The sequence below is a fragment of the Ctenopharyngodon idella genome, chromosome 16 (genome assembly GCF_019924925.1).
Source record: "Ctenopharyngodon idella isolate HZGC_01 chromosome 16, HZGC01, whole genome shotgun sequence".
In the NCBI taxonomy this organism is placed as follows: Eukaryota; Metazoa; Chordata; class Actinopteri; order Cypriniformes; family Xenocyprididae; genus Ctenopharyngodon; species Ctenopharyngodon idella.
In genome coordinates, this window is record NC_067235.1 from 3,544,307 (window position 1) to 3,563,681 (window position 19,375).

Consider the following 19,375-nt stretch of genomic DNA (forward strand, 5'->3'; position numbering starts at 1 on the left):
ATTTTTTGTAACTTTGCTCGCGGCTCTGCATCCGAAGATGTGCAACTTTGAGCCGATACTGGCCGAGCAGGTACGTCTGCACCAGCATCTTTACCAGCACCCAGTTTGCGCTTGTCCAAATTAATTGCATCCATTTACAAAATGAACCTGCAATAGCAGAAATAAGTCTTTTTAATTAAAATAAAGGTACATGTTTAATAAAAATGTTCATGAAATTAAATAAAAATGTTTTATTTTAAAAGATATTGTTGTTTAATTTAGCAGTATGGATGTTCGCTTTATTAGTTTAATTTAATCCATTGTTGAAATATTTTTTGTACCAAAGTAATATGTCAAAGTTAAAATGATAGCAAAGTCACATTAAAGCAAATTCATACTTGATGCGAGGTATGTTGTTAAGGGAAGGAGGCAGGAACCGGCGAACGTTTCACACACTTTAATAATATTCAAAATAAACAAACACAAAACTAAATTAAAAGCGGCAGCCCCTCATGGACAACTGCCGCACACACTTAAACAAAACATAAATTAGTCCAGGCCTGTCCTCTCTCGTCCTTGTCACTCCTCCTTTTATGCTTCCGAGCTTACCGTAACATGTTGCATTCACAACAGGTTGTCGGTCAAGACACAGGAAGACAGAATCAGGTTGATGTAGGTTCACTTGAATGATTAGGATTCGCAATCAGCTTGGTATGGCATACAGGGATTTCTTTCTTTGGTTCCAAACTACAGAACACAATTTGCATTTAAGTATATATAAATAGTACAGCATTATGCTCACGTGCTAGGACTAGAACAATATTAGAATAATATTAGGATAATATATTAGACATAGAACAACAAATCTCTTTATAAATTAATCAACTGCAGCAATTAAATGATTACAGCATGAATAGTCACTGTGAATAATCACTTAGTACTCACCCTCATGTCGTTCCAAACCTACAAGACCTTCGTTCATCTTCTGAACGCAAATTAAGATATTTTTGATGACATCTGCGATTTTTTTATTATCTCCCATGAAATTACCACATTCAAGGTCCATAAAAGTAGTAAAGGTGCTCACATGAACAGCGTCGCCCAATATTGAGCCGGCGTCTGGACATAAACACGGAAGCTCTGTACTGAACGAAGGTCTTGCAGGTTTGGAATGACATGAGGGTGAGTAATTAATGACAGAAATTTCATTTTTGGGTGAACCCTTTAAAGCTAGACAAACATTATACAAATGATTAGCTTTTGTCATGATTAGCTTAGCATTTGGATGAATCGTCACATCACGATATTAAACAGTGACTAGAAACAATCTCAAAGTGACATTAATAATGAACAGTGCACTTACATATCATCATTGACGCACACCAGCTAAAACCACTCAGGAATCATCAGAACAGGCAAATTTATCAGGAACCAGGCAAGCGCTAGTGATGTTAACTATGACACTGGAGCTTCGATTTGCGTATCATGCATGCAACACAATTTCTAGTGAAGCCCCATATCGGGGTGTGTATTGGTTTCCCAGAGTCTTGTGATCGATGACAAATGAAGCCTCACTTTCTGTCCAGTTGAATTTATCACTGAGATAAATTCAACACACACACGTACACACTATTAGGCTTTTATTTGAGCACGTAACATGAAACTGTGTGGTGGCTTCATCCGACGAAGCTTCTTTCACAGGGTTTTGGCTGCTTTATATTTTACTAAACACCAGATGGCACTGTTTTTGACACTTTGGAAGCTTTGAATCTTTTCCCGAAACCATGAGGGGAAGGCCTCAGTGCTTCATGAGGCTTAATTTGCCCATCACTATCAAGCGCTAACAGTCCACACCTGATCAAAGCTTCTGGCAATTTCCTCATAAGGCTACCAGAGGTACGGCTGATGCAATACTTGCAATGAACTTGAATGAGGGTAGGCTGCCACCTACTGGACATATTAGGTAATGCTTCCAAATTAACTATATACATACATAACTCATTGAGGGCCTTTTGTACAGCTGCCTCCAAATTTAGGCACTAAATTTGTCTCTGATAAATGGCCCCAATTATGAGGTATCATTGTCATCAGGGATGGCAGGAAGTTTAACCACCCTTGAAACTGGTCTGGTATAGATTTGTCCCTTGATTAGCACTTCTGCAGTTCTGATATGCCCATCTGCACTAGGCATGACCTTGGTGAACTTTCCGATCAGCCACATAGCTCTAGGCCAGTGGTTCTCAAACTTTTTAGAGTGTCGTACCCCCTGAAGGGTTTACCATTCTTCTGCATAACCCCTCTCTTCCACTTAGACTGCAGTCATACCTTTTTCATTAAGGAACAATATTAGCCCTTAAATTAATTTTCCAGTGCATATTTTTACCTTTATGAATAACTTTATAAAATGAATAATGTTTTAAATAAAAAAAATGTCAATAGAGAAATGATGCAATGATGGTAAAATGAAGTGAAACTTTTAAAAATTAAACTAAAACCACCAGTAGGTGGTGGCAAGTCGCTGTTTTTGAATTGAAGTCATCGAGTCATTCAGTCAGTAACGAACAAAGTGGCTGTATTTATGAATCATTGACTATACAGAATATTGTAGTTCTGCTGTGGCTTTCGTTGGAACTATTATTTCGTTGCAAAAGAGAGTAAATACTGACAGTACTCTGTAGGCTGATTTGGGGTCCTGGAGTAGTTTTGACATGCCCTGACATTTGTGCTTTTTTCAGTTGCTTATAAACATATTAATGACAAAAGTCTCATTACACTGTATTCAGCACAAACTAGACTACAATAATATGTGAGCAACAAGTATGTACTGGTTGGTTTTTTTGAGAGAATTACATATATGCATGGTTTATGAAAGAAAAAAAAAGTCACTGAAATAAGGCCTCAAAACATATACTAAACATTTATATTTTAGTTTTAGAGTTTTTGCTTCAAAGTGATGTAAAAATCATTCTGCCTACTCAGACACATAAAACAATGTATTGATTTTAAATTTCGAAGACACTTTTTGTTCAGGAAGCCCATATGCAAGGAGGCGTGAATCTTCATGAATAATGCTGTGATTCACACCTGAGGAGATTAAGACCCTGCCCCTAATGAGCCACATAATGAGCCATTCAGTCAGGAATGTGACTGAGTGAACTAAAAAAAATTCAATGACTAAAGAAATATATATTTTTTTGTTTGTTTATTTAGAATATAGTGAACTATATAAATGAGAGTCAAAGACACATTTTGAGTACACATTTTTGAGTACACCTGGAAATAAATCCTGTTCAAAGATATATGTGAAAATCGCATATCTGGCATTTGGTGCACTAGAGAAAAAAGAAAACAAAACAAAAAAAAAAAACACTTTCCTTCTTCCAGTCAGTGATCTCAGTATCATATTCATGCAGTTCACTGTGGGCCAATATCTGGTCACTATGATTCTCAAATCTGTGACATAAAAGAAAAAAAAAACCCTCTTTGAGCATGCTGATAACAGGATCATATCAGCTATTGTATTAAAGGTGCCCTAGAATTGACATTTTACAATATATAAGTCTAAGGTGTCCCCATAATGTGTCTGTGAAGTTCCAGCTCAAAATACCCCATAGATTTTTTATTATACCATGTTTTAACTGCCTATTTTGGGGTGCCATTAAAAATGCTCTGATTTTGGGTGTGTACACCTTTAAATGCTCGTGCTCCCCGCCCCCAAGCTCGCGACTCCAATAAACATTGCATAAACAATACTGAAGTTCACAATATAACTCTCAAAACGGATCTTTACAAACTGTTCGTGATGCAGCATATCAGATCACGAAAGTATGGCATGTATTTTGTGGATGTTTGCTTTTGAACATTTGATTCTGAATGAGTTTGATAGTGCTGCAAGCTAACGTGGCTAAAGCTACACACTGTTGGAGAGACTCCATAAGAATGAAGATGCGTTTATGAATTATACAGACTACAAGCGTTTTTGGGTTAAAAATAAAAATAACGACATGGCTCTGATCTTCGTGAATACAGTACGAATCATGATGAAACATAAATGTGGTACAGTGGCGTGCAGTGGCGTTCTGAAATGAGGAGGCACATTTTTTATTTATGAATCAATGTAAATTCATGCATTACTCTTAACGTTGACACATCTTCCTTGTTAAATGAACATTACTTTACATTACATCAAAAAAGAAACCAAAGACAATTCTATTTTGTAATTTTACATTAACAGTGTAATGTTCTATTTATCAAAACCAAGTCAGTCTCATCAAGTTAGTGTTTTAAGCATTTCTACATTCATTCCAAAATAATAACTAAAGGCTGTAACAATTTAAACAATATATTTTATTTGTGTATTGATGTTTTTCTTTTTAATAGTCAACTTAGGCTATTTTGGATCATCAGTCATGCTCCGTAAACACCGTCTGTCACAGACACTAATTGTATTTTTAATTTCACCAAGCTGATTGCACTAAAACCCCCCGCAGTCATCGTGTTTTCAGTCCATTTGAAGTTTGATTTTGACGTGACATAAAGCGGTGATATATAACCTTGGTGATCGGTTTACTTACTTTTCAATTAGTCTTCCCATTGACGCCATTATTTGTTCATTCAGACTTAAGCGGGTGTCGCTGTTGGGCAGTGTTCCTTAAGAAATACGAGTGACCTGCGCTCTTTTTAATGTCATAATTTGTAATATTTGTGTTGTTTTATATGTAATATGGATTATTTTCTCATCCTATTTTTTTGAGGAGGCACTGCCTCCCTTGCCTCCTCGGAGGAAACGCCCATGATGTGGTAACATTAACCACATTTAACAGTACATTAGCAACATGCTAACGAAACATTTAGAAAGACAATTTACAAATATCACTAAATATATCATGGATCATGAACAGTTATTATGGATCCATCTGCCATTTTCGCTATTGTCATTGCTTGCATGCTTCACAATACCTGCAGAACGTCTTATGATTCGGCTGTGCAGCTCCAGACGTTAATACTGCCTTGAACATGGGCTGGTATATGCAAAAGTTGGGGGCGTACATATTAATGACCCCGACTGTTGCGTCACAGTCTGTGTTATGTTAAGATAACAGATCGCCTGTTTTTCCGTGGTGTTTTTCACGCACGAGATTTACATATGAAGGAGGAAACAATGGTGTTTGAGGCTCGCGGTATGTCATTTCCATGTACAGAACTCTTATTATTCAACTATGCCAAGGTAAATTCAATTTTCAATTCTAGGGCACCTTTAACGTTAATTTAATGTCCACTCTTAACAGAAAACATGATTTTTGTGATCTCATGCATGCACGTATTATTGCACATCATGTGAAGAAAATTTTGTATAGGCCTATTATATTTTAAATTACAGTACCGGTCAAAAGATTTGACACATTACTATTTTTAAAGGGTTAGTTCACCCAAAAATGAAAATTCTGTCATTAATTACTCACCCTTGTGCCGTTTTACACCCGTAAGACCTTCGTTGATCTTCGGAACACAAATTGAGATATTTTTGTTTAAATCCGATGGCTCCATGAGGCCTACATAGGGAGCAATGACATTTCCTCTCTCAAGATCCATAAAGGTACTAAAAACATATTTAAATCAGAATACTTTTGGTGCGCCAGAAAAAACAAAATAACGACTTATTTAGTGATGGCCGATTTCAAAACACTGCTTCAGGAAGATTCGGAGCATAATGAATCAGTGTGTCGAATCATGATTCGGATCGCGTGTCAAACTGCCAAACTGCTGAAATCACATGACTTTGGCGCTCCAAACTGCGGATTCGACACGTTGATTCATTATTCTACGAAGCTTCATGAAGCAGTGTTTTGAAATCGGCCACCACTAAATAATTCGTTATTTTGTTTTTTTTGGCGCACCAAAAATATTCTCGTCGCTTTATATTAATATTGAACCACTGTACTCACATGAACTGATTTAAATATGTTTTTAGTACATTAATGGATCTTGAGAGAGGAAATGTCATTGCTCCCTATGTAGGCCTCACTGAGCCATCGGATTTAAACAAAAATATCTCAATTTGCGTTCCAAAGATTAACAAAGATCTTACAGGTGTGGAACGGCATGAGGGTGAGTAATAAATGACAGAATTTTCATTTTTGGGTGAACTAACCCTTCAATGTTTTTGAAAGAAGTCTCATTCTCATCAAGCCTGCATTTATTTGATCAAAAATACAAAAGTACAGCAATACTGTGAAATATTTTTACAATTTAAAATAATGGTTTTCTGTTTGAATATACTTTAAAATATAATTTATTTCTGTGATGCAAAGCTTTCATCATTTATTGCGAACGAAAGCTTTATTGATGTGGCACTATATAGGCTATTTTGCAGTAAACCCTTCATAATCTGTCCAAAACAGGCCAAATAAATATTGCCTAAACATTCATATTGCTATGACATTTTATGTATCTTATTTGTTATATTATAGAGCATAAAACTGTTAATGTGCAGTTTAATATGTTGCTAGCACATTTTATTTCAGTATTACATATTTCAGTTGATTTCACTTATCTCAGTATAGCAATATTTTTTGGAACAACACTAGTGTATCGCAATTAGAATAAAGAATTTATGAATAAAAAAAACTTACATTCACAATCCTCGGCTTGATCAAGTCCTCGAAATTGAAACCAGAGTATCAGAAACTACTTCATTCAGAGAGAGATGACAGATCACGCATCATGTTACTTTTCTTTATTTTGTAAAAAGCACAACATTTTGTTTTTGTTTTGAGTGTACACAAATAAAAAAGGACAGATTAGAATGGTGTATAACTCTTAATTGTATGTCCAACATTGAAGGAATATTTTGAGTCTCTTTCACACTAATAAAAAAAAGAAAGTGAGGTGCTATCACCGGCGCGACAGCCGACTCAGGGGGTTAAATGTATGATGTTGAATAATCAATGTCACGTTTGCTGTCATGTGGATATTTGGGAACATTTGGGAACAGCATTCTTGTTCATTATCAACATTAATTACAAGAACTCACACAAGGTACGTTTTTGTATCAAATAAATTTTGAGTCTTAAATCGATATCAATCAACTATCTGTGTCAATATTTGTTCTTCATGCGAGTAACACCGTGTCCTAACCAAGCGGCAACCTCCCTCAGTTTCTAATGAAGCCAATACAGAAGTGAATTAAACTGCAATTCATCGACTGGCCGCTAGGGACAGGCTCCAAAAGAGAGCAGAATCTCATTGAGCCCCATGTTAAAATGGCAAACTTTACAGCAGAAAAAAACATGTTTACAGCTTGGTACAAATTGTGGGTTTGGTCTATACTGCTAATTTTGCCCTTCATGACATCTCTGAGGGGGGTGAATTTTTTTATAAGCATCTATATCGTAAAAAAGACACCGTAGATTGACAGTAAATCTTTAGAACTTTCTATAACTTGTTATCTTTATTAATATTTTAGATAGATAGATAGATAGATAGATCCTTTGCCTGCTAACATGATCACGTCGAGCTAGGCGGGTGTGGTTTCAGTAACCAGTCACTTTGGTCCCAACCACGTCCCGCCTCTTTGCCAGCGACAAACAATTTGACTGTCCACACTAGACACGACGCAACAATGATGCAATAAAATCAATCAAAAACCATTATTTTAAACATAACATACTTTAAACATTATTTAAAGTACATACAGAGTGACTGAACCAATCTTTGTAATAGAATACACTTATTTGTCCGCATTGAGTTGACAGTTTGAACGTTCTTGTGCTCGTTTATTTATTTTCAAGACCTGAGGTGAGTTAGTGTTGTTTTCCAGTGTTGTTTTCATTACAGCTAAAAAGCTGGGAACACAGAGTGATATTCAAACGGACATTAGACGCTTTTAACATTAAATATAAAGCACATAAACAGTACCTGACACTTTATATGTAGCTTGGAGCTGCTTCAGTGACGCTGTACAAATGCTTCCAGTGTGAATACTCTGTAGCCCCTCACTGCAGAACACTCGAGATCCAGGGGGCGGAGTCGGGTAGGTTAAGGTATATGTAAAGTGGGAGGAGTTGGATCTAGAACCAGGGGGTGGAGATGGGTAGGTTTAGAGCCAGGGGGAGGAGACAGGTAGGTTTAGGGATATGTAAAGTGGGAAGAGTTGGATCTAGATAAGATCCCCCTGGATCTTGTGTTCTGCAGTGAGGACCATCTCGTGCGTCTGCAGATGTAGTTACGCTCATGTGCTGCTCACGCACCATTCAAGCTTGCAGTGTGAAATGGCCGTTAGTCTACAGGTTCTGCAGTGAGTTACTAAAATCATTTTTAGTGATCTATTCTTTTTTCTTTTTGTGAATTTTGAGAAAATGCTTTGTAAAATAAGTTTTCTTTTCAGCAGTTTTTTTTTTTTTTTTTTTTTTTTTTTGTACCTTGTTTGCTATCAGTGAGTTTTGTTATACTGTGTCAGCATTAAAGGGATAGTTCACCCAAAAATGAAAATTCTATCATCATTTACTCACCCTCAAGTTGTTCAAAACTTGTATGCATTTCTTTGATCGGTTGAACACAAAGGAAGATATTTTGATGAAAGTTTGTAACTAGACCACTTTAGGGCACCATTGACTTCCATAGTAGGAAAAAACTACTATGGAAGTCAATGGTGCCCCAAAACTGTTCAGTTTCCCACATTCTTCAAAATATCTTCCTTTGTGTTCAACAGAACAAAAAAAATTTATACAGGTTTGGAACAACATGAGGTTGAGTAAATGATGACAGAATTTTATTTTTGGGTGAAGTATCCATTTAAATTGTCCTGCAGCCACTCGGTCTTCTAGATATCGGTATTGACACTGAAAAATCTTGATGGTCAGCCACAAATAATTTCAACTTAAAACAATAATTCATGTCTGTATAATTTTTTATCTATTTATTAAGTGCATGTATAGTAATCAGGATAACACAGAGACAGGTCGGTCAGGGCTGGATGAGTTCAGTGTTCCTTGACACTTTCTCTTTTCTCATAATAAAACTCTGATGGCTTTATTTTGCAAAAATGACCAGACTATTCATTATGCCTTACTTATTTCATATAATGTTTATTTGATATATATATTTTTCTTTTTCTTGTCACTGTTGCAGGGCATTGTGAAGGGGTTCTGCCTGAGAATCAAACGCTACAAATACGTGTGAAGAAAAGGAATCCCAAGTCCACCTGTGTGTTGAAACGGATTTCAGACGAAATGGACACAGTCATCATAGCTTCAGGGGACTATTATGACATTGAATCCTTTCAGTGTAACATGGATGAACTAGAGTTGACTGTCAACCAGACTATAGGTACTCAACTGTGTGGTGTGATCCACCCCTCTGTGCCTTGAATAACACAATATCCTAAATGTTTTGAGCTTTGTTTCACTGTGTAAAATGCTCTGGTGTCTCCCGGTCACTATTAGAACAGAAGGCTCACCAGTTAAATCTATATTTACTGTACCTTCTATTATTTAAGCAGGTCAGGTAACTTTGGTCTAAAATTAGTGGTCGACCGATTGATGGCAGATGACGATATCTTAGAGAACAGATGACCAATTAAAGACCATATATATATATATATATATATATATATATATATTTGAATTAATATTTCATAAATTAGAAATAAATAACTTGAAAATTAATTAAAAATAAACAGACTTACTTTAAATGGCAACTTCTTGATTCTGTAATCATATTACAATATTTTTCCACAAATAACAAATTTGTTGGAAAAAAAAAAAAAAGAATAAAAAGGACGTAAACACTTTAACCAACAGGGCACTCAATAGGCTAATCTGGTAAGTTTGTGCACACTGGGAATCATCTTTTTTCAAATAAAGGTAACACTAATTTTACTTACAGCACAGTGAAAATGACATTTTAAAAATGACCATTTAAAATCAAGGGTTGAAGCTGAACTCTTCTGTCTGCATTCAATTAACACAGACTGACCGTCACGTATAGTAACACGTTCATACAAGCTACAAATCAGAATCAGAACTGCCAAGTATGTTTGCACATACAAGGAATTTGTTTTGGCTTCCAGTACACTGAGACAACAACAGCACACAGATAGTAAAAATAAAAAAACAAACAATAAATATATATGAATAAGATACACACATGTACTGTATATATAGCCTAATATATAAATAAACAAAAACAGACAAATTTGTATGTACAAGTGTGCTATATACAGCAGAGTAGAATAGAATTTACAGGGAATACAATAAGAGGTAAGTTATTGTCAAATAAATGTAAGTGGTATTGCACATATTTATCATTGGACAGTGGGAAGAACATTTAAAGGGTTAGTTCACCCAAAAATGAAAATTCTGTTATTAATTACTCACCCTCATGTCATTCTACACCCGTAAGACCTTCGTTCATCTTCAGAACACACATTAAGATATTGTTGATGAAATCGGATTGCTCAGTGAGGCCTCCATTGAGAGCAAAGCCATCGAAACTCTCAAGGTCAATAAAGGTACTAAAAACATATTTGAAACGAGTTCATGTGAGTTCAGTGGTTCTACCTTAATATTATAAACAACGAGAATACTTTTTGTGCACCAAATAAACAAAATAATGACTTTTCAACAATATCTAGTGATGGGCCGATTTCAAAACACTGCTTCAGAGCTTTACGAATCGAATCAGTGGATCGGAGCGCCAAAATCATGTGATTTCAGCAGTTTAGCTGTTTGATATGAAATCCGAATCACTAATTCGAAACAAAAGATTCATAAAGCTCAGAAGCTTCATGAAGCAGTGAAATTGGCCCATCAGTAGATATTGTTGAAAAGTTGTTATTTTGTTATTTTTTATTTATTTTAATTAGCGGTTACAGCGGTTACATTCTCTACACCTTTACTATGGTGTATGTCCAACAAGTAACTCTGAAGAAATAAACATCTCATCAGTCTTTGGTTAGGGCTTTGCAAGGAGTGCAGAAAAACTAGAGGATTGTGATCCGTATAGACCACTAGAGGTCCCTCTGACGAGCCAACATACACTTCAAAGTGTTGTAAAGCCCAAATTAAAGCAAGCACTTCCTTCTCTATCACTGAATAATTAAGCTGATAATTATTAAACTTTCTAGAGAAGAATCCGACGGGATGATCAATGTCATCCTCAAACGTTTGCAACAAGACGGCACCAGCACCCACATTACTGGCATCGACTTGTAATTTAAATGCTTGATCAAACCTCGGAGCTGCCAAAACGGGAGCCTCTTTAAGGAGCATTTTTACCCTTTCAAATGCTTGCTGACACATTGGTGTCCAGCAAAAATCTGCTTCTCCCCGCAACAAATTTATCAGGGGCACCGCCACCATAGAAAATTTCCTGCAAAAACAATTCTACCATTCCAAGAAATCGCATTAGCTTTCTTTTTGTAGTGGGAGTAGGATATTTATCTATTGCCTCTACCTTTGCACGAACGGGACATACTTGGCCTTGCCCAACCACCTTCCCCAAATTAATTTAACAAATTAACAGTCAAATTGGCCGATACAAAAGTGATCAAACAGTGCTCGAATCTGAATCATGTGTTCCTCCCAAGTTTGACTAAAAACAATGATGTCGTCTAAATATACAGCGCAGCCCCTCAACCCAGATATAACTCGATTCATTAAACGTTGAAACATGCGGGAGCATTGCGCAATCCGAAACCCTGAAGGCATAATAAAAGCAGAAATTTCTTGAGCTCTTGCAGTTAAAGGCACCTGCCAGTAACCTTTAAGAAGATCAAACTTGCTCACAAGTCTTACATTTCCTAACTGATCGACACAATCCTCGATTCGAGGCAGAGGAAAAGAATCAGGCTTCGTTATAGCATTCACCTTTCTGTAATCGTAGAGAATCTAAACGACCCGTCAGGTTTATTCACTAGCAAAGATGGAGATGCCCAACTAGAAAAAGAAGGTTCAGCAATGTTATTTTTCAACATATACTCAATTTCATCATCCAGTTGTTTTTTTCTTATTTGCAGACACTCGATAATAACGCTGACGAATTGGACTTGAACCTCCCACATCAATGTCATGCTCAATCAAATTTGTACAAGGAGTATCGGAAAACAATGTAACATATTCCGTAATCAAATTAATCAAATCAATATGCTGTGCATCCGTTAGATGATTAAGCCGAACGTGCATAGAACCCAATCCTTCCGAATTTCGAAGACAACCTTGAAGAACACAATCTCCAGGATAGATTTCATCTTCCTCCCCACCTACCGGAGTTGGAGTAGAAGCCACTTCAACGCTGTCGTTATTAGAAGAAGAATCTGAAAGCAGAACAGGTTTAATAAAAGAATACTCTTTCATCTTTTTTTTTACAATCTGGCGTATCAAATAATTCAGATCAGAAATCTGACGTGCAACAGTATACGGTCCAACAAACTTAGCCTGAAACGGTGATCCATGTGTTGAATGTGAAGTTGTTTCAACACTTGACCAAACAAATTACAAACCCGATTCCAAAAAAGTTGGGACACTGTACAAATTGTGAATAAAAAAGGAATGCAATGATGTGGAAGTGTCAAATTTCAATATTTTATTCAGAATACAACATAGATGACATATCAAATGTTTAAACTGAGAAAATGTATCATTTTAAGGGAAAAATAAGTTGATTTTAAATTTCATGGCATCAACACATCTCAAAAAAGTTGAGACAAGGCCATGTTTACCACTGTGTGGCATCCCCTCTTCTTTTTATAACAGTCTGCAAACGTCTGGGGACTGAGGAGACAAGTTGCTCAAGTTTAGGAATAGGAATGTTGTCCCATTCTTGTCTAATACAGGCTTCTAGTTGCTCAACTGTCTTAGGTCTTCTTTGTCGCATCTTCCTCTTTATGATGCGCCAAATGTTTTCTATGGGTGAAAGATCTGGACTGCAGGCTGGCCATTTCAGTACCCGGATCCTTCTTCTACGCAGCCATGATGTTGTAATTGATGCAGTATGTGGTCTGGCATTGTCATGTTGGAAAATGCAAGGTCTTCCCTGAAAGAGACGACGTCTGGATGGGAGCATATGTTGTTCTAGAACTTGGATATACCTTTCAGCATTGATGGTGCCTTTCCAGATGTGTAAGCTGCCCATGCCACACGCACTCATGCAACCCCATACCATCAGAGATGCAGGCTTCTGAACTGAGCGCTGATAACAACTTGTGTTGTCCTTGTCCTTTTTAGTCCGGATGACATGGCGTCCCAGTTTTCCAAAAAGAACTTCAAATTTTGATTTGTCTGACCACAGAACAGTTTTCCACTTTGCCACAGTCCATTTTAAATGAGCCTTGTCCCAGAGAAAACGCCTGCGCTTCTGGATCATGTTTAGATATGGCTTCTTTTTTGACCTCTAGAGTTTTAGCAACGGCAACGGCGAATGGCGCGGTGGATTGTGTTCACCGACAATGTTTTCTGGAAGTACTCCTGAGCCCCTGTTGTGATTTCCATTACAGTAGCATTCCTGTATATGATGCAGTGCCGTCTAAGGGCCCGAAGATCACGGGCATCCAGTATGGTTTTCCGGCCTTGACCCTTACGCACAGAGATTGTTCCAGATTCTCTGAATCTTTGGATGATATTATGCACTGTAGATGATGATAACTTCAAACTCTTTGCAATTTTTCTCTGAGAAACTCCTTCCTGATATTGCTCCTCTGCCCATCTTGACTTCTGAGAGACACTGCCACTCTGAGAGGCTGTTTTTATACCCGATCATGTTGCCAATTGACCTAATAAGTTGCAAATTGGTCCTCCAGCTGTTCCTTATATGTACATTTAACTCTTCCGGCCTCTTATTGCTACCTGTCCCAACTTTTTTGGAATGTGTAGCTCTCATGAAATCCAAAATGAGCCAATATTTGGCATGACATTTCAAAATGTCTCACTTTCAACATTTGATATGTTATCTATATTCTATTGTGAATAAAATATAAGTTTATGAGATTTGTAAATTATTGCATTCCTTTTTTTAAAGCATCAACATTCACAGAAAAGCTGATGCATGCATGGTTTAGTATGGCAGAATGCACACAGAGAGCGCTCCCTTTATAATGACTAAAAAGCTGACATCTCAGTTCATCGCGATCTCACAAAGCTCTGTTATAACACAATTAATATATAAACAATGAATCTTTCATAACGTCTACACTTCATGTGTTATAATAATAGGATTTGTGAAATCACAGATTTCAGCACTGCATAAAAAACTCCGGCATTTGGAGTGGTGAGAGGATTCTAACATAAACACGTCTGATTGGTCATTTGAGTCTCAGAAATCATGTCTGTGATTGGCTACATTGCTCAACACTGCAAACACTTCTTGCAGCTGTAAATCGTTTTATTTCATGTTAGTTGTTCTTGTTGCTTTTGTGCAATATTTGAATAACAATTAGTTTTTAGATATTTTATGTTTAGATATTTCTATTTTGCAGGAATCCCGTGAATCATTTTATTCTCCTGCAACCCACACACGAGCGTCTTACCGCCCGCACACGCCCATCAAATCTTGTCTCGCGCCGCAGTCTGTTGCATTGGGTCAGTGCAGTTCTCTAGTCCATAGGGTAGCCCAGAACAGGGGCAGTGGTGAGTAGTTCCTTCAGCTTATCAAAGGCCTGCTGACTCTGTGGAGTCCAGTGGAATCAAGCATGTTTCATGAAATGGTTGTGAAGATGTTTGGCAACAGAGGCGAAGTCTTTGACAATTTGCTGGTAACAGGATGCAAGACCTACGAATTGCTGGGTTTCATTAACATTTGTGGGCTGTGGCCATTTTTCCACTTTTTTTCCCGTGACATCCCTCATCATGTTGGGAAAAAGGGAGATCTTGGAGCCCCTCCACATAATGCCACCACTTTCACTCTGAGACGATGTGTCCCAGTTAGGCCACCTGGCGACGGAAGAGACAACACTTGGTGGGTTTCAGTTTTAGTTTGGCTTGGCGCAGCCTCTCAAACACTTGTGCTGATCGTTGAAACATTTCCTTCACATCTTTCCCCAGCAGAATGATGTAATCTAAGTAGACCAGACAGATCTCCTACTGCATTCCAGCTAAGACATGATCCATTAAGCGCTGGAACGTTGCCGGCCCGTTGCAGAGGCTAAATGGCATCACGTTCCACTCAAACAGCCCCATTCCTGCTGCAGAATGCGGCAGCCTGTCTTGCCCCTGGAGTCAGTTCCACTTACCAATAGCCTGAGGCTAGGTCTAATGTGCTGAACCATTTCGCCATAGACAGGGTATTGAGGGTGTCCTGAATTCGTGGAAGCAGGTAATCATCCTTGATAGTGCACTCATTCAGAACCCTGTAGTCAACACACAATCGGTAAGTCTAGTCTTTCTTTTGCTCCATTGCAATGGGTGAAGCTCAGCTGCTATTGCTCTAGGAGGCTAAACCAGCATTGAGTTTTTGCTGAATTTGTACATCTGCACTTTTCTGTTTTCCAGAGGCCATTCTATGTGGTGTTTGTTTTACAGGTGGACCAGGCAGGGTTTGAATGTCATGTTGCACTAGGTCAGTGCAACCAATATCTGTGGGTCCTGTAGAGAAGACATCGCTGTCGGCATTAAGCAACTCTGCCAGCTTGCGCTGCTTGGTCTCTTCCAGCTCCATCGTACTCTCTTCATACAAGGACTTAAGATGACTTGGAACAACAGCAGAAAGTGGATCTGAAGGGAGTATTTTGGGGGTTGTGGCCCGAACCACATCAGCAGGCTGAAGGACTCCAGCAGTGACTCCCTTTTTCACCATCACAGCGATGGAATCTGGGTTATACAGTCTGATAGGGATTTGATTACTTGAATGAGCATCAACTACAATTTGTGCCACCATCACCTGGTGCTTCCCCATGAAACCTTTAGTTGGACTCAACAGCACATTGCCCTACACCTGCTCCCAGAAATGTGCATTGCCTGGCACAATGTATTCACATCCTGCCTCAAGGACAGCTGTGGATGCTATATGAAATACATGTACTCGCGGATTGTTCCTCGGATTAAAGTATGGTATCTGCTCACCGAACAATACAATTTTCTTGCTGCCAAAGTCAAGATGTGATGATCATGCTTGTTCTAAGACCCAAGATGGCTTCTGTGCCCTCAGCTACATTTGCCACAATAAAACTGACACTGACAGTATTTGTTCTGACTTGAATTGGAACATCGACTTCCCCAAAGATGCCACGGCAGTTGTGACACATGATCTCTTCCCATTTAATTTTTCCCCGCTTGTGGAATTGGAGCCTCTACTTCTTCCACTATACGAGCATAATCCCAGCGTCCTGATCTGGGGTTCTTGTGGATCAATGCTCCCGCTGCACCCACTAAATAAAACCTTATCTGCACAGTCATTGTCCTCTCAGACCAGTGATTATCTCTAGTGCAATCCTCAAAGTGACTTAGAATTAATTAGAACCATCAAACTGACCTGGCTGTAGCGTGGGGATCCTTTCCCTGGGAACACCGCATTCCTCTCAGCTGTCCAATGACAGATCATGAAATGTCTGCCGTGACTTCCTTCTACACTGGCTGGATCTAGTGAACTCAGGAAAACAATGCTCATCATTATTATTTTTGTACAGAGTTTATGCTTCAGTCTCACGCTTGTCATGCTGAGCTACACGAGCATCACAGCGTCAGGGCTGGTGATTCATTACAGGTGCACCTTGAAACATCTGTTTAGCTGTTAGCTCTCTGCACATTAAGGGCCAGATTTACTAAACACAAATTCGCCAATGGGAGTGGCAAGTTTTGCGCTTGATCTACTGCTGACGCACAAATTAAAGCACACAGACGCAGTCAAATCATTTACATAATGACCAACGCAAACTACCAAGAGCAGTGCAAATTAACGTTGTAATATACTGTGACGATTTAATGTGTACGAAGAGGGGTGCCAGTCTGGCAGAGCATCCAGACAAATTTTAAATGATCATTAAAGCTGCAAGAAGCGATGAAAGGGCCCTCGCACCCGTGCCACCGCCACCCAGTGGCTTTAGGAAAAAAGAGCACGGTGGGCAATATTCATTTAAGTACATAATTATAGGAAGATAATGTCAGTCATTTGTATTTGCCACACTTCCTGCTACCAGCTAGTGGCAATATGACTATAACTTAATTTTGGCATGTAGATGTCTTCAGGCCAGGGCACTTATCAAACATGTGAAGTTTGCGGCAGATCGGACATTGTATGCTCGAGTTACAACAACTTCCTGTTTTGTGGCGTTAATTGCATACATTAGCACTTAGCCAAGTGTCACATGATTTAAATTGTTTCTAGCATGTTTTGAACTTCATGGCATATTTAAATGTGTTTCAGGGAATAAATTACAGTGCAAAGCATGCTATTTCCTGTTGCCAACAGGTGGCGCTATGACTAACTGAATATTTGCATGTAGATGTCTTTATGCCAGGACTCTAATAAAACATGGGACGTTTGGGGCAGATCCGACATTGTATGCCCGAGTTACAACAACTTCCTGTTTCATGGCGAAACATCGAACTTTGTCAGGCCGCCACGGACACGCCCTTCAGCAAAAACTCTAGATCTTCGCAATTTAACGTCGCAAAGGCCTTAAGATTAGACTGACCAAATATGACCCTGATCTGATTAAAGCTCTAGGAGAAGTTTGTTAAAGAACAATGTCTGCAAATGGCAAAAACTGCAAAAGTTTTGCAGAGAAAATTCAAAATATCTCACTTCCTGTCGGGTTTTAAGATTTTGCACCCAGGGACTTTTTTGTAGGTATTGAGCTGTTGCATGTGTCTATCAAATTTCATAGTTGTACGTGAAACGTAGCGCAAAGGGCACTTAATTGAAATTTTGTAGGTGGCGCTGTCAAGCCATTTTACCACACCTAATTCTGTAACCCATATCAGATGTAAATTTTCACCACTTCTGAGGCATGTGCAAAGTTTCCTGAGTTTTTGAGCATGTTTAGGCCCTCAAAAATGTGATTCATTTTGGAGAAGAAGAATAATTGACTGAACAATTACAATAGGGTCCTCACACCATCGGTGCTCGGGCCATAATATATTAAAACTTGCAGGGTAAAGTTGTCAGAGTTACAGTTCACTATAACTCCTGGGTGGATTGACTTAAATAAACTAACAGAAAAGCAACACGGAAACGTCCATCACACGAGCACGCTTGATCTGAATTACATTACCCATGTTGCATTTTGCTAAGGACTACAACACCCGTAGATAGTGGTCTTAAAGCGATAACTCTTATTTCCCCTCTCCCGCAGCACAGCCAGTCAGAATCCACCAACTTCAGAGAACTCAAGCATTTAAAGTGCTTATAATACTGTATGTTATTGTAGTATATCTTTAGAATGTTATTGTAGTATATCTTTAAAGTTATCATTCTTGGTGTGAATGGGCCTTAAGGCTCTTTCAGTTCTTGGCCCATAATAATTAAACATTCCTCTGTTCATTCAGTTCAGCTTACATTTTTATTTTATTTTTTATTTATTCATCACTTACTTTTTTTTTTATCAACAGAATGTAAAGAATGGAGAAACTGTGCATACACTACATTCCCTATAACCTTCAGTTACAAGGAGAACTGTATCCCGGGAGTTCTGAAGACGATCACATGGCATCTTCATGGCCCACAGAACAGTGCAGTGGAGCTACAGTCCCCTACAGACGGTCTGCGTTACTGTCTACCGGAGGACAAATGCAATAGCATCCTTCTCCTAAATGTGTCCCATGGTAACCCTGACATCACTGTTGGGCAGTTTTGTCCAAAGGGAGACATTGAGAAAATCCAGATCCATGAATCCAAGATTGCAGTAACTGCCTCCGTTACAAGTTTCAATGACCCAAGTTTGGAAACTAAATCCTTTTTAACTTATTCATTTACACAAGACATATCAGGTAAAGTGTTTCATTATACATTTGTTTTATATTACTGCAAGTGGAAGCTGCTTTTTATCTTGAGGAAACTATATAGCAAGTGCAAATTCGAAGACATAAAAAAAAATCTAACCAACCCCAAATTTTTCACATCTTTTCAACCTGCTCAAATATATTTAGTGTGAGTGATTTGATATCAAAAATCAAAACAGTTATTGGGTTTTGCTCCTCTGCCTTTCTCATACAGAGCATTATATATTCACTGTTGCACCAAAAATGGATAATCCTACCATGTTGGCGACCCCAGCATGGCCGTCTGGGATGAAACCCTCTAGCAATGTGTCCTGGATCATTAACATGGAGCCACAGCTTAAGAGCAATCTGAAGTTCAAAAATGTCAGCCAGCCCGAGTGTACAGAGGTGCACACAAACATTGCAGTGCAGACCATTCGGCCTCAAATGATGGTGTACAGTACTAAAAAGGATGAGAAGATTAATGA

The 19,375-nt window shown here is 38.3% G+C and overlaps 1 protein-coding gene across 1 annotated transcript in view; it reads left to right on the forward strand.

The window, feature by feature from the left end:
* Positions 1–19,375, forward strand: part of cdcp1a (CUB domain containing protein 1a) — a 120,995-nt gene that overhangs the window by 19,374 nt on the left and 82,246 nt on the right. The gene's annotated exons all lie outside the window — the stretch shown is intronic.